The sequence below is a fragment of the Galendromus occidentalis genome, unplaced genomic scaffold (genome assembly GCF_000255335.2).
Source record: "Galendromus occidentalis unplaced genomic scaffold, Mocc_1.1 scf7180000077451, whole genome shotgun sequence".
Classification (NCBI taxonomy): Eukaryota; Metazoa; Arthropoda; class Arachnida; order Mesostigmata; family Phytoseiidae; genus Galendromus; species Galendromus occidentalis.
Window position 1 is genome coordinate 690,824 of NW_003805439.1, and position 13,995 is coordinate 704,818.

Sequence of the window (13,995 nt, forward strand, 5' to 3'; positions counted from 1 at the left end):
TCTTGCTCGCCCTTAATAACTCGAGCGTGATCACTGGATTCTATTGATTCTCTAAAGAGTGAAAAACTAGTTCGGCCGGCGAAAGCGAACTTGGAATATCCGAGGCTGCATAAGGGCTCACCGAGGAAACACAGAAAGAAGATAATCCATAAGCTGCAGCGACCCATCTTCTCGATGGCGCTCACGAACTTCAACTAGCGACTCGCTCCGTGGGAAACTTCACGTTAACTTCACTTCTTTTGCACCGGAATAAGCTTTTTGAGGGAGCTCACCCACGCCACCGGTTCAAATAGCAACTGCAGTTGGAAAGAAGGTTCGAACTCTCTTTTGCCGGACGGGCAAGTGCGTTATCAGCTGCCAGGGATGCCGCTGCCGCCGCTGCGGCGGAGCCGGCGCTTCGACTGCGGACCAATCCGTCGGTCGGACCGCGGCAAACGGCTTCGCGCCCAATCCGATTGCCGATATGTGCCAAGTACCGATCAAACTGATGAGAGTCAAATTTACTAAGAGGATAGAGATTCTCTAAAGAGATACTGCATTGGACGGAGGCAACAGAACATTCCAAAAGAGACTTCCTCGTTTCAGATTCTGGCTCTTGTCGTTCGGAACCGGAAACACGTGATTGATTCTATGATGAAAAGGAAAGCTCTCCTTCCAAGAGCAGCGTCCATGTAGCTCGTTCATTCTCAAATTCCAAGAAGATGCTAGATTGCTCGATAATGACGTGCTGGTGAACACAGTCAAGGAACGGATTTCGACGACAAGCGTATACATTTATTTTTTCTCCAGCGCCAAAGTCTGCACAGCCCGTTTTGCGCGGAGAGTTGAACCGCGATTCACCGAGGGAGCAGGACAGTACTTGCGAGGGTCGTGGAGCAAAAGTTCTTGTCGAGGGGTGTCAGAATTGAAAACCCTCCTCTCATGCTAAGGGAAGGTTTCGGAAGTCGTCGCTTCTCCCGTCCTCGAAGGAAGCAGCCCCAGAGGACAATGTTTTCCCTTTCCACTGAGCATGCATCATTTTTATACCCTTTCGCGAAATCCGGGCGGATTATGTATGCCAGACGTTTCTCACCGGGGATAGTCTCGGATATCTTCGCAGGAAGTTTCATGGGCCCACAGGCAGACCCGGTCGAAAGAGACTCGCTTGCGAGCTGTTCCTTATGTCCCTTTGCATTGGCAGGATCTTCTAATGATGTACAGAATCTTCCATCTTATGGGGCGAGCAAGTTTGGCGAGGTCCCGATAGCTGGCGAGAAAATTCTTGGTGCAACTGTAGCGAGTATTCGGACTGACTTTCCAAATCTTGAGCTTGATTGAGAGCCGATTCCTCGGTCAACCGACAGTGCAAGCTCTCCCCGGAAGAGGAAACACACACTTTCCCACAGGAGTCGGTGGGATCATGGACATAGGCGAAGAGCTATTTTCCCCATAGAGAAAACCCGAGGCCCTTCGTACGATCGAGAATGGTTTCTCGGTATCCGAACCTTCACCTGATATCGATGCCGCTCAGTCGGGCAATAAACGATTGAAAGAAATTCAGTCATAATCCCTCGCTTGGTACCTATCCGTGCCTGGAAAATCGCAATTATTCCGCATTGCAAGTTCCGCGCCGAACGAGTCCGCATTGTGAGTCCCGGTCCGTTCTGAAAATCACGATGCGGTTCAAGAAGCCAACAGTTCCCCAGACTCGCTGCAAACTTCATTGGATGAGAGGTATTTTACGTTTCTCCCACCCTGATCAGAGCCCAGAATAAATCCAGTGGGAGTTTCCTTAAACTTATGAGAACCTCAAAGATTATAAGATCGTAAGCGCGTACTGAGGGAACGTTTCCGTGGTCGGGATACCTCAACTTGGTGGTGGAACGAGGAGAGGAACTAGCGTCCCTGATTGTTTAGCTATGCACAAGACGTTTCCAACGTCATCGCCCACTGCAAATAATTGAAGATTCCTTCCCAGGCGAATCTTCCGCTGGTTTCGACTCATCTTTCGGCGATTTTTCATTCCGAGTCTTCCGTTTACATCGGGTGAGCTCTCGCCCCTGCGTTAATTATCTTCATCTGACTGAAACAGAGTATGTTCAGCGCGGGGATTAGGAAAGCAGCCGATTACCACGAACTGAATGTCAATTGCCGAAGGTCCACTGAGGAGGTCGCTTCCCACCCGAAATTCAAATTCATGCGGACTCGTTGGATTCTCCCCTATATGCCTCGCGGTATTGAGGCGGGGGCGGAAGCTTAATGCGAGAAAAATACGACGGGAACATCATTTTTCGTGGGAGAGTTTGATGAGCTTACGGGAGCGCTCCGAGTAATCCATCGTAGAGAATCGTAGAGTCAGAAGTTCGTGCAAGCATCTCTTCATGGAAATAGGCAATAGGAGTTTTCGCAATCATTCTTTAACTTCAGCCAACGAAGCGCTCTGACTTGAGTGACCGAAAAGATCGGTGATATTTTTGCGCTCTTGCATGGCGTGAGCCGAAGATCGGAAATCGATCGGTGAACGTCAGAGCGTTCGCGTTCGAATCCTACGCTCACTCGGAATCTTGTTCTCCATGATCAACTTTGCGCGCGCTTGCCCCGACTCAAGCAAGTCGTCGGCGGCGTTACGAAGTTCGCCAATCTCGCGGAGGGAAGAAGATGCTGGGTGATTCTACATCGATGTCCCATCCTGAGGTATATTTCGACGGGGGGAAAAAATGAGAAAGCCGAAAGAGCTCAGCCAGACAAGCGTTGAATATTCTAGATCCCAAAAAGACGAACTGTCGGGCTTGAAAAGAACAGTGCGTGCGAACATGGAATAGAGGCAAGACTACAAAATCGCGTTCACTTCGATGTGTCTTCTCGCAGACGAGCCAAGACCATACCGGCGCTTCGAAACTACTACGTCGCCGTCAAGTGAACACGTTACACATGACGCACTTCGTAACTTATTTCGAGTTTCCATGCAGCATTGAATCCATTTTTCGGCTAAGCCGTTGGAACAAGGACCCCGACAGAAGACGAGAGTTCTGAAACCGGAAGCAGCACTTCTCGAAACTTTCTCGATAGTTAGTGTAGTCGCGTACTGGAGCCGAGAGCGCCCAGGGTTCAAGAAAATCGAATGGGCTTGAGACACTGATGAAAATCGATAGGACGTCATCCAGTATAGTCGAGGGAGCGGACCAGCTCTTCTGCAGAGATTATTTCTCTCTGTTCCCTCGCGAAATTCTTTAGATGCCAGGCGAGGTCTATCCGTAGCGTCAAATAGGTGAGCGACTCTCGATCGCGTGATGCAAACTGGAAGTTCAAGTGGAACCGAGTCGTCATAAGCAGGAAAACATCCAATTCTATTCGATGAAGCGATTATGTCGGAGGCGGAAAATCGCGGCGAACTTCACCTCCATACCCACGTAGTCGTGGACACTCGATAACCGATTCCCGCTACGGATCGCTTCGCTGCGGAGACTGTTCCCATCTATGTTCAAATCAATCCGGGAAGGAGTCGTCTCAACACTTGATTCCTGGCGCATCTCATGCCTCGCCGACTCAGTTTCGGACAGCGTTTTTCCTTTTTTGCGAACGGCGCCGAAGGAACACTTGAGCGAATTTATCAGCGGGAATAGTCCACGAACTGGCAGATGGATTGGAAACACGATAGGCTGAACGAGTGGATGGATGCCCCCAAGAAGAAGAAGGAGAAAAAACTTTGCTCCAGAGAAGCTCGTGGCCGCTCCGGGATGCGCTACGGTAGCGGGAGATGCCTAAATCGTCTCCGGGAGAAAGCACGAAAATCCGACAATGAAAAACAGTTCTGGTAATGTCTTGGCCCATCACACCTCATCGTAATGTTCCTGATGTGGAGCTCTGAGCAAAATGAAAAAACCAGCGGCTTGAATGGCCGATTAGGGATCCGCGCATGGAGCGTTTTTTTGCGTTAAACGGAATTTGATCCAATTTTGGGTGCATCGCGGAAGAGGGATCGAGCCCCGTCTCGGAGGATCAGATCAAAGAAATTATGATACGCTGAAATAAAAGAACTAGAAGTTAAAGCCGGCCAGATGCAAACCGAAAGCTGAATGGCTCGCTTCAATTTGTGTCTGATTCCGTTGTGGAGCCACCCTCGCGTTATCTCCTCACGTCTGATAACTCTCAGGAAGTAATACTGACTTGACTCAGCACTAGCCGCCGACATCTTCCGAAGACTGAACATACCTTGGAAACAGCGGGGCGCTTCTTCACTCTTGTAAACGATTCACTTTTCAGGTCGTTAAGTTTTTCAATTGCTCAAATCGCGTAGCGTTTTCCTTGTTCCCGGCTCGGGACGAAATTGGATAATGAAGGAATTAACAGACAAGATACGGAACGATGGATATCCTTCAGGAATGGTATGCCGCGCCGCCGCAAATTATGTAATGGCTGTCCGAGTCTCTGAGAGGATCATTCATCACATCGGCCTGAGTAGTTAGATGCCCAGCCTGAAATCTCGTCTCCCATCATAGGACGTTAACAGGTTGGCTCGTCAGCACAGGGACTTTCTTCTACCAGGGACCAGATTTCCCCGAACTTTTCATCGATTCTTCTCAGTCTCATGCGGATTACCTCTCGGCTCCTTAACAGTGAATCAGCGTTGCCCCCATCCACGGAACTTAGGGGAGTACTCATGGTTTCCGACGGAAGACGACTGATCTTTCCACATCTATAAGATATAAATCATAATCTCTCTACAATGCACAGATCATGATGCTGTCTTTACCACCGCTAGTTGACCCTGCGGACGGACTTACCGACGCATGGTCGAGAGGCCATCTGTTCTAACAAGTCTCATACACGCTGTACTCTATGATGCGACCCGCCCATCCGAACTAGTGACTGTCGAATCGGAGGATTCAGCCTAACGGGAGATCAATTGTAATTTTCCTGATCGCCGACTCCGGATCGTCAGGTCCCGCAATCAGGAGCATCACCGAGTGACTCATGACCGGGGTAGGGTATCTGCATCGTATGTGTAGAATGAAAGCTCGGAGATCTCGATCGCTCTGGGAGCGATATTATAGTTCTGGAATGAAAGAATTTTCCAAGCTCCGGAATTCAAAAATATCCCGGAGGATGGTGCGGTTCGATCTAGGTCACTTAGAGGACTTCCATTCTATCGTATAGAGAAAGAATTTTTCTTCCACGGAGAATGAATTCGATGCACTGGTGATGGGTTCGGATCACCAACAAACGTCTCCCCCCATGATCTTCTTTACGAAGCCCAGAGCAGACATTTCCCCTCCGCCTGCGAATGAAACCCGTTCCACAACTGAAATCGCAGACGGCATCCTCGTCTCAGATCCGATTCATTACTATGTGCTACTTATACCATCCATCATATCTAAGCTGTCAGGGAGAATACTCGGTGCAGCCCTCCAGCTGCGGATTTAGGGAGGGGGGCCGAGGGGCCTTACCCACCCCCAAGATCTCTTCCCGGAAAAGAATTCTGGATCCGACACTGTAGCCCTCGTCACCGCAAGTTCATCAATGACTAGGACGGTGCGCTGAAGATCGTGAACATTTCTGATAATCACGAGCAGCAGACCCCCACCTCCTTTTCAAATAATTTCCAGCAAGGTCGACGGGCTATTCCCTCATTCGCTTAGGTGGATTGTTTGACTTTGTGGTGGTTTCGGGGTAGTTTTTCGATGGGTTGCGAATGAATCCTGCAAATATTTGAATCAAATGCTCCAAGTTCTTCTCAATACGACGTAATCGACGCGAGTGCACCGGAATGGGGGCGTGGCGCCGTGGTGAAAGACCGGCGCGCGCCAGCGCCTCGGTTCAACCTACGGTCAGTAAGACCTTCGATGTGCTCTCGAATATCACCGGATGTATTGCTCGGAGACTTGGGTTCCCAGATTTTGATGACTTGGAGTTCAATAAATCCTCGATCCCAATGGAAAAAAAAGAGGCGGAAAACGAGAAGGTTCAATATGAGATAGGAAGAGCATGCATAGGAATGAGGTTTCCTGAGTGATTTGAACGCCAGGCGCGGCGCCGCGCTGTCCTCCTCTCTAACTCGGAGGTTTCGTCAGAACGAAGGCCATGCTTGTTCTGGCATGAATCCAACAATCGTCGTTCCAAAAATCTTTCGAGGACCGGCGCGAATCTCCGCAATCTGTCGTCACTGAGAGTCTGTCGAGTCTCCGGCTTCTGAAGGATTGGAGAAATGCTCAGCGCGAAGGTGTTCGCAGACTTTTCGATCAATGCGAGCTACAGGGAAGTGCTACCAGGGACTGAAGCCTTCATGACGTCCGTTTATCTGATGGAAAACATGGCGCGCAGAGGAATTTATCCGGGGGACGAGGGCAAATGAATAGAAAACAGAGTCAATGTAATCGAGGAACATAGGGAAGAGACAGTTCCCAGCGATTTTTTCGAATTAATATTTTGATTTCAGACATGTTTTCAAATTCCTCTGCGAGCATGGCAGGGAGGTCCGAGCGGATTGATCGCGGCATCGAGTGCTCAACTCAATTCTGTAGCTACCATTATTCTGGGATCTGCTCCGAGTAGAACTTCTCCTATCAATATGCCGATGAGCTCTCATTTTCGAATCACCTTCCGAAAGAAACAGCTTCGCAATTCCCAGCAGAGGACTGCTTCTCACGCGATTCGATCGGGAGCGGTCGCCGGAAGGGACACGGTCTCATCAAGAGCTGTGCCATCGACTGAAACCTCGCCGTATCCGATCGGATAGATGACGCCATACATCGAGCGAAAAGGCAAGTACTGCCATCGATGGCGCTAATATCGATGCACCTATCTCTTCCTCCAAAGTGTAGTTTCCTGACGGGACTATCGAAAGGTAGGCTGACATACTGCGAATGGAGAGTCGATCGCCGATAAATTGTCTAGAGACTCCTCTGATCCTCACACGAGCTTCAGCGAGACGAATCGAGTCGTCTCTCGGAAATCTTGAATCACGGGAACGGATGAAAACAGACATGCTCGGCATTGGAGAATTAATCTGTATTCAGTGGCGGCGCCAGCGGGAAGCTTTGTAAGCTATAGCTTCCCAAGCCTCTGAAGTCGGGAAGCTTAGCTTCCTAAAAATTTTCCGATCATAGATATGTTCCATCGGTTTCGGAGCATTCAGACTGCTGCTGTCGATCATGCCGGGTTGAATTTGTCGAGGTCACGAGAAAGACTTGATCGCGCACATGCGCTTGGACGCACTACACGCACGCAACCCCAAAACGGGGGTTTCCTCTTTCATGATTGGTGACACCCCAGCTGATATCCGTCATCAACATCTGACCGAGAGCTGAGAACTTCCAAATCAAATCGTGGACGAATTCGCCGAAGGCAAAGTTCGGAGAATTCCCCTAGTGGTATGACTGTGATCCAGACGCTTAAGTGAGTCGTATCTCAGCTCGTCGCTAGGAAAGTAACATAAGACGGAACGCGGAAAGTCTCCGCTGTTTCTACTATGTAATGTACATAGATATGTATGATTGCATCTATGCAACACTAGTACTTGCCCTATAAAGTAAATCTTTGTGTCTCCGAGCGCGCTGACTTCCTTGTTCGGGGGAAGCTCTATCCAAGAAAAATTCAAGCTTCCCAAAAAAAATGGCTGGCGCCGCCACTGTCTGTATTACCATCAATCAATATCGAAATATAGGATCAAATCGACAAGATCACCTAACTCGTGTCGGAAAAGGAACTGATATAATTGAGTTTCTGAAGACTTCAACCGGAACTCTGTTTGTATAAGGTGCCTGACACAATCATATCACCGAGAATAGGTGATTTGATCAGGTGAGAGAGTTAAGCCGATTCGAGTTGAGTCCATTCGATGCCGAGGCATTCATCTACCCACACGCGCCGTAAATATTCTCATTGGAGGGCATGCCCGCCCATTTTGCACTATTCGAGACTATACCATACTATTCGAGACCAGCTCGTTCATCAGAGATGTTCCTCTATTGGAGACTGCCCGTCCATCTGTCCCTGCCACCAATGAGGTAGTTCAGTTACTCATGCTGGATGGCATAAAATGTTTTACCAATCGAATAAATACCTTGAAAATCCCCCCACGGGATGAAATCGTAATGTCTATGTGTCACCGGACCAATTTTTGACGCTCTCCTTCTCCGAACAGACTTCAATTCTTTTCAATCGATGCCCGATGACCTCGGGGAGGTCAATATATACTTTCTAAGCTCCTTAGACGTATGCTACCCGCGAAATTCGAATGTTCTCTGAAGTATTGGTATTCTCCCGCAAATGTAAAGCCTCTTCTTCATGATGTCATCAAAGCTCTACAGGGCGCGGAGACTCCTCACGGCTAGCACTCCATACCCTCACAAACGATCCACAAGAAAAGTTTTGCACACCTCGCGACTCAGTCACCTGAGTCCCTCCTGGGAAGTGCCCGCTTCTTAAGCCTGCCCATGATTCAGAGACTGACCGTAAAGGGTCTCGCAGGAAATGTGCCCCTCTTTGAAAATCGCTTCGGCGACCAACTCCAGAGAGCTGTATCCCCGGAACGGCTGGTCGCAGAGCGACGATCGAAGAGGCGTTGGCAAGCTGAGTCCGAGAGCTTTCATTTGCGCTGGTCAGATCGAGAGAGCGGTCACTTGGGATGGACGATTTTCTCAAATCGAAAACTATATCGACGATTTCGCTGATTTTTCTTTTGCGGGTTGTTTTCCGCGAAATAAGACTATGTGCGTTTTCATCTAGAGAACGGTTGGTCGTACGGAGCCGAGAAAACTCCCCCTGGGAAGTTCGCAACGAGGAATTCCCCCTTTAGATCGCGTTGGGTATCGGAGGATGCCATGAGTGACGGGATATCGCTCTTCGAGTCAGCCGAGAAGCTAGAGTATTGATTTATTTGTAGCTAGATTCGTTCAACACTACGGGACATCGCTCAACTTCTAGTCTTGATGCGTCTCTTCCGATAACTCCGTGTCACTATCCCTCCGCAAGAAGAGATTCGACAGCTCCTCCGCCGGGCGTGGGATCGACGGGAGGTACCGCGCGTGCGATAATAAGTCGTCTAAAAGGCAGGCCACATGGAAGCCTCTAATCCAGTGTATGGTGGAGCAAGCGATATTTCTGGCCAAGCACTCCGTGAACCGCTAGGAACGCAGGAATTCCTTATCGCGCTAGGGTCCGATGCTGGGACGAATCGCTGAGTTCGAGTCCGCGGTCTACCCATGCTCATGTGATTACATCATGGCGGGGATTCATCGGCTACACAAGGAATCAGCAGTAAGTCGAGCAGTTCCCAGTATGTGTATCCAGAAGGAATCGATCCTGCAAGAAGAGTTTCCCGTCGAACTATCTCTCCACTCGGAACGTGTCTCTGATGACACAGCCGGGAAGTCGAGTAATTGCATGGGTAGACCTCCTCACACAGATACATGCATGCACATGTCTTCCTCGCATTTCGCGTCGCCTGAGTAGATATCGATCTTCGTGAAGCAATGCGCTGAATATGTTTCGTCGTGTTTTCCGGAGCTCTTTCTGCTACCGCTCCGTGTATTAGCCTCGGATACATTTTCGGGGCGAGAAATTCCATTGTACATGTCCGGACGAACTTATCTCAAGGAACGCCAAGGAGCCGATCAGATATTTGCCCGCCGCAAGAATCTCTTTGAGTCCCGTCGACCAATCGTGAGAGCGATATGAGATTACCCAATTCAGAGTCCGTTTTTATTGGAGCCGACGCGATGGCTGGCCGAAGCGCTCTCGAACCCCCGTGCGACCAGTGGCGTAGGCAGGATTTTTAGCGTAGAACTATGCTATAGCCCCCGGTAACGGGCACCAACTTCAATGGGGAGTATTGGGCGGCCAAAGCTCGAAAAAATTCGAATCTCGGAGATAGCATGCGTATGTGCTGGGGTCGTCTGCTAGAGGCTTACGCACTTTTCCTATGCGAGTCACCTGTGTAACAAACTTGTCGAGCTTATTTCTCTGAAACAGAGCGTTTGACAATGAAAATGGTGATGGCTGAATATGTCCGGCTGAGAATGAGGGACCGTTCATGCTACACAATTTCCCCCTTATCTTTATTATTTCATAAAATACAGGCCAAGAAGTAGGCTCGTTCTCGCAGAACGTCGGAACGAGGACTCGGAGGCTGAAAAAACTGAGTGCAAGAAACCCTCAGCATACCTTGATTAGTCCTAATCAACTGTTCTGGAAACGCTATGTCGATTGACGGGCCCAGAAATTCCCTCTTTCTGATTTTAAATTATATTTGGCGGAGAATCTCTCCTCCGCTAGAGATGGATCTATTCCTTCAGGATCGCCTCAGTTTTTGCTAAATTATTCGTTGAAACTTTCCTCAATTCTTCCTCCACCCCGCGACGATGTTGAAGACAACTAACACCTCCGGTTGAGGTTGTATAATGACAGCGGAAAACGATGTGCGCGCGTTCTTCATTTCATATCTCCTCTTATGAGAATGGACTCCCGTCGTTCATTCTAGCCTTGGCTACTACATTCATGCGTTTCCTATCCTCATTGGTCGATGTCAATGGTCGTGGAAGGACACCGGCGGAGAACCTTCTGACCAGCAAGCTGAGGATGCCGGATCCGTAAAGAAAAAAGAACGAAGTTGCGCCTAATACATCGTCAGCCATAATCCCGACATAAGAAAACAAACAGTGTTCAGAAAAGCGATACGAAGCAGATTTCCGTAACAAACAAGGGCGAGAAGTCGTAGTTCAGTTCAACCGAAGTGGTCCTCAGGAAATCACCTATCAGGCAGGACGCAACGTGGTGCTAAGAGAATCTAGCCACGGCGGGCCGTACGGCTTAGCGGACGATTGGGGAGGGAGTGGTTCACCCAACGATAGACATTTTAAACGGTGCTGTCGTCCTGTCGCAGCATTGTTAATGAATGAACGTGTGTCTATCGCGTTGGGACAAATCATTCCAGAATGAAGAGCTCTTTTTTGAGTGCCGCCGCCCAGTGATGGTCTCGAAAAGGAGGATAAGGGAATCCATCCTTACAATGCCGAATCATGATCATTAAGGTTCCGACATTCCATTAAGTAACCTAATTTATTAGTACTTCAACTAATTCATCCCCATCATCGTCTAGATGCGCATGCGCGGCCTCGCGATACTCGAAAAATCCTCCATCGGACATGCAATGATTGTTCCTTGAGATCGGCAATATGAGATCTCATCGAGAGAGCAGATCATGTAGCAGCGTTTCTCCTAGGCGGACATGGTCATGGAATCTAATGTACCTTTCATACGCATAGTCGCGATGTTCTCCAATCCTTACATCCTCCACGAGGAAGTGTGGCACTCGGTCACGTACCGGTTGCCGTCCGAATTGCGGGTTGCTAAGCGGAAAACGACGCCGCACTCGGTGCAGATATCGGGCCGTATATCCGATTGAAGTTTGTCCGTTGAGTAATAAGTAGATTTTGATGTCATTCGTCAACATTTCTGAGTTTAGAAAATTTGCCGAAGTCTTCGAAGGTTGCTACCGACCGAATCCCGTTCCCGCAGTTGAGTTCTTTGATCTCGTTTTCCTCAAACTAAAAAAGCGTCTTTTGAACAACGGCCAGAGGAAATCTCGTGATACCCTTCGTCGACCGGAGGGTAGTATCGAAAATCGTTCGCAGATCTTCAAACTCACGGAACTACGTGTTCCGTGTTCACGTAGTTCTACGCCCACAAACCACCCGAGTCCCTGACTCGGGAACCCCGGGGATTTTTTTGGGGGGGGGGGCGGAATTTTTTTCGAACTTGTGGGTAGGCTCACAGAATCATCGGATCTCCGTCTCATATCGATGGAAAAGTCATGATTCGCTAGCAGCAATCGATTCTATTAAAAAAAAAATCGAAACAGCAGGAAAACATTAAATTTAAAACGCCAAGAGGTCCACCTCCGTCACCGCGAAGAGGTAAAGTAGAACAAATGGAAGGCACAAAACAATCTACTAACAAAGAAAGGTGACTACACTGGCTGGTAGGCCTTCTCGACTCACAACATTAAGTTCATTCGGCGCTTTTGCTTGCTGGCGAATCTGTCGATTATGGATTCTATGTCCCACTCATCGTCTCGATGGATGTTCGACACTCTCCGGAACAAATTACGGGGGGGGGCAACGCCCGAACGCCCGATCGCCCCCCCCCTCGGCCACGCCACTGCGTGCGACTGAGCCGGCCCACCTGCAAGTCGGGAAGCTCGGCTGTTTTAGAGTCGAAAGCCGATTCAGACTTCCTCCGGCCCAGAATCCTTCCGGCCGCAGTCGGCCTGACTCCGACGACGGACTCATTCTCGCGGTAATATCCAGGGAGGCCTCGCTGATCGGAGGGGGGAGGCGAAGGAGAGTCTGATGCTCCGCCTCCACAAAGTCAGATCAAGTCCTCCCGGGGTGAGATGATTTTCTTCGACGTACATCTACTGCCGCATTGCGCCTATCAGAATGTGAGCAAAGTTGATCCACTCAGAAGAGCATTGAGATCCCGGTTCAATGCTTCTTGTCGGTTGTCATCGATCTTGGACTGCCACACTGGAACGCTATCGTCATCGCCTAATGGCGACCGATCCGCCTCCAACCGGAGCACGACAGCTCGGCCACGGCGTCAACTCGACCACTACGACAACTCGGCCATCGCGACATCTCGGCCACTACGACGGCTCGGCCACGGAGTCAACTCGGCCACTACGATTATTGGCGCCGACGAACGCTCGGCTCTCCTTGACTGACTAGATTTCATGAATGACCTCGGAGCCTCGATGAACACGAGATAAGTCTATCTGTCGGAGCACCCCCACCGAGATACGGGAGGTCTAGGAAAAACGGCGGAGTTGTCTCGAGGCTTCTTCCCCGCTATTTCTGCGAAGGGTATTTTCGCGGGTACCAAGGTTCCATATGACATTCGTACTTCAACTTCATGCGATAGCAGGACAAGGATTCCGCTCGAACGACTGCCAGAATTGCTCGATCCGTTCAGTCTTCTTCCCGTATCTTCGATCCTACCGTGTTATATACCGGCGCATATGGGTTCGGATACTCCCCCGTCACCTTCATCCATGAGAGATGACCTGAAGTCGAAGTGCGATTCCGATGTGGAACATTGGTATCCGTTTCCGTGTAAGTTTACCCTGAATGTATGGTGGCAAGGCAACCTCGAGACAATTTTGTGAGTATCTCGATGAGGGTGCTCCGGGAGGGAGACGTATCTCGTGTTCATCGAGGCCCCGAGGGCATAAATGACATCAACTCAGTAAAGGAAAGCCGAGCGATCGTCGGCGCCGAGTCTCCATGGTGGCCGAGTTGTCGAAGTGGCCGAGTTGTCGTAGTGGCCAAGTTGACGCCGTGGCCGAGCTGCCGCGCTCCGGACGGTGGAGTTGCGGGATTCCTTGTCTCATCTGACGCAGAGGAACGCTGCTATTCCTCTGAATTATTCTAACCGAATGCATGTCATCTTGTCATCATCTATCCGACACACTAGATCAAGTCGCACGGATGCTTGACGGAGTAGCCCACCGCCGATATGGAGGAATCACTCTTCCTTTGCTCCCAATGACTGGCGACTCCTCGTCGGAGGCCTCGTGCTAGGTGGCTTAGATCAGCAGAAGAACCGTCGATTCCTCTTTCTGTTCATTCGGGGAGATATGCTCGCGGAATCGATGGAGACGAAGCATCCTTTCGACTGCATTCTTTTTCTACGCGGTTCTGATCTCGATTCGGTTACGTCAAGAGAAAGGATGGCTCGATGGACTCGCGTGCGAACTCGAGAGCTGATAGCCCGCGATGATAGATCGATCGGGATTTCCCCCTCCAGACGCGCTTTCCCCCGGCAAGTCACAGCAGACGTCAAGCGTCGTGGTTATGATGTTGCATTTGAATAGATCGCAATTGTCCATGCCGTTTTCCCGACAGTATTAATAAGCTCGTCAAGATCATGGAGGCCCGACTTCCTGACCGCCCCCGACCTTGAGAATCTAAGCGTGAGATACCTCAAAACTCGATAGCCGAAATTTTCGGTTGATTC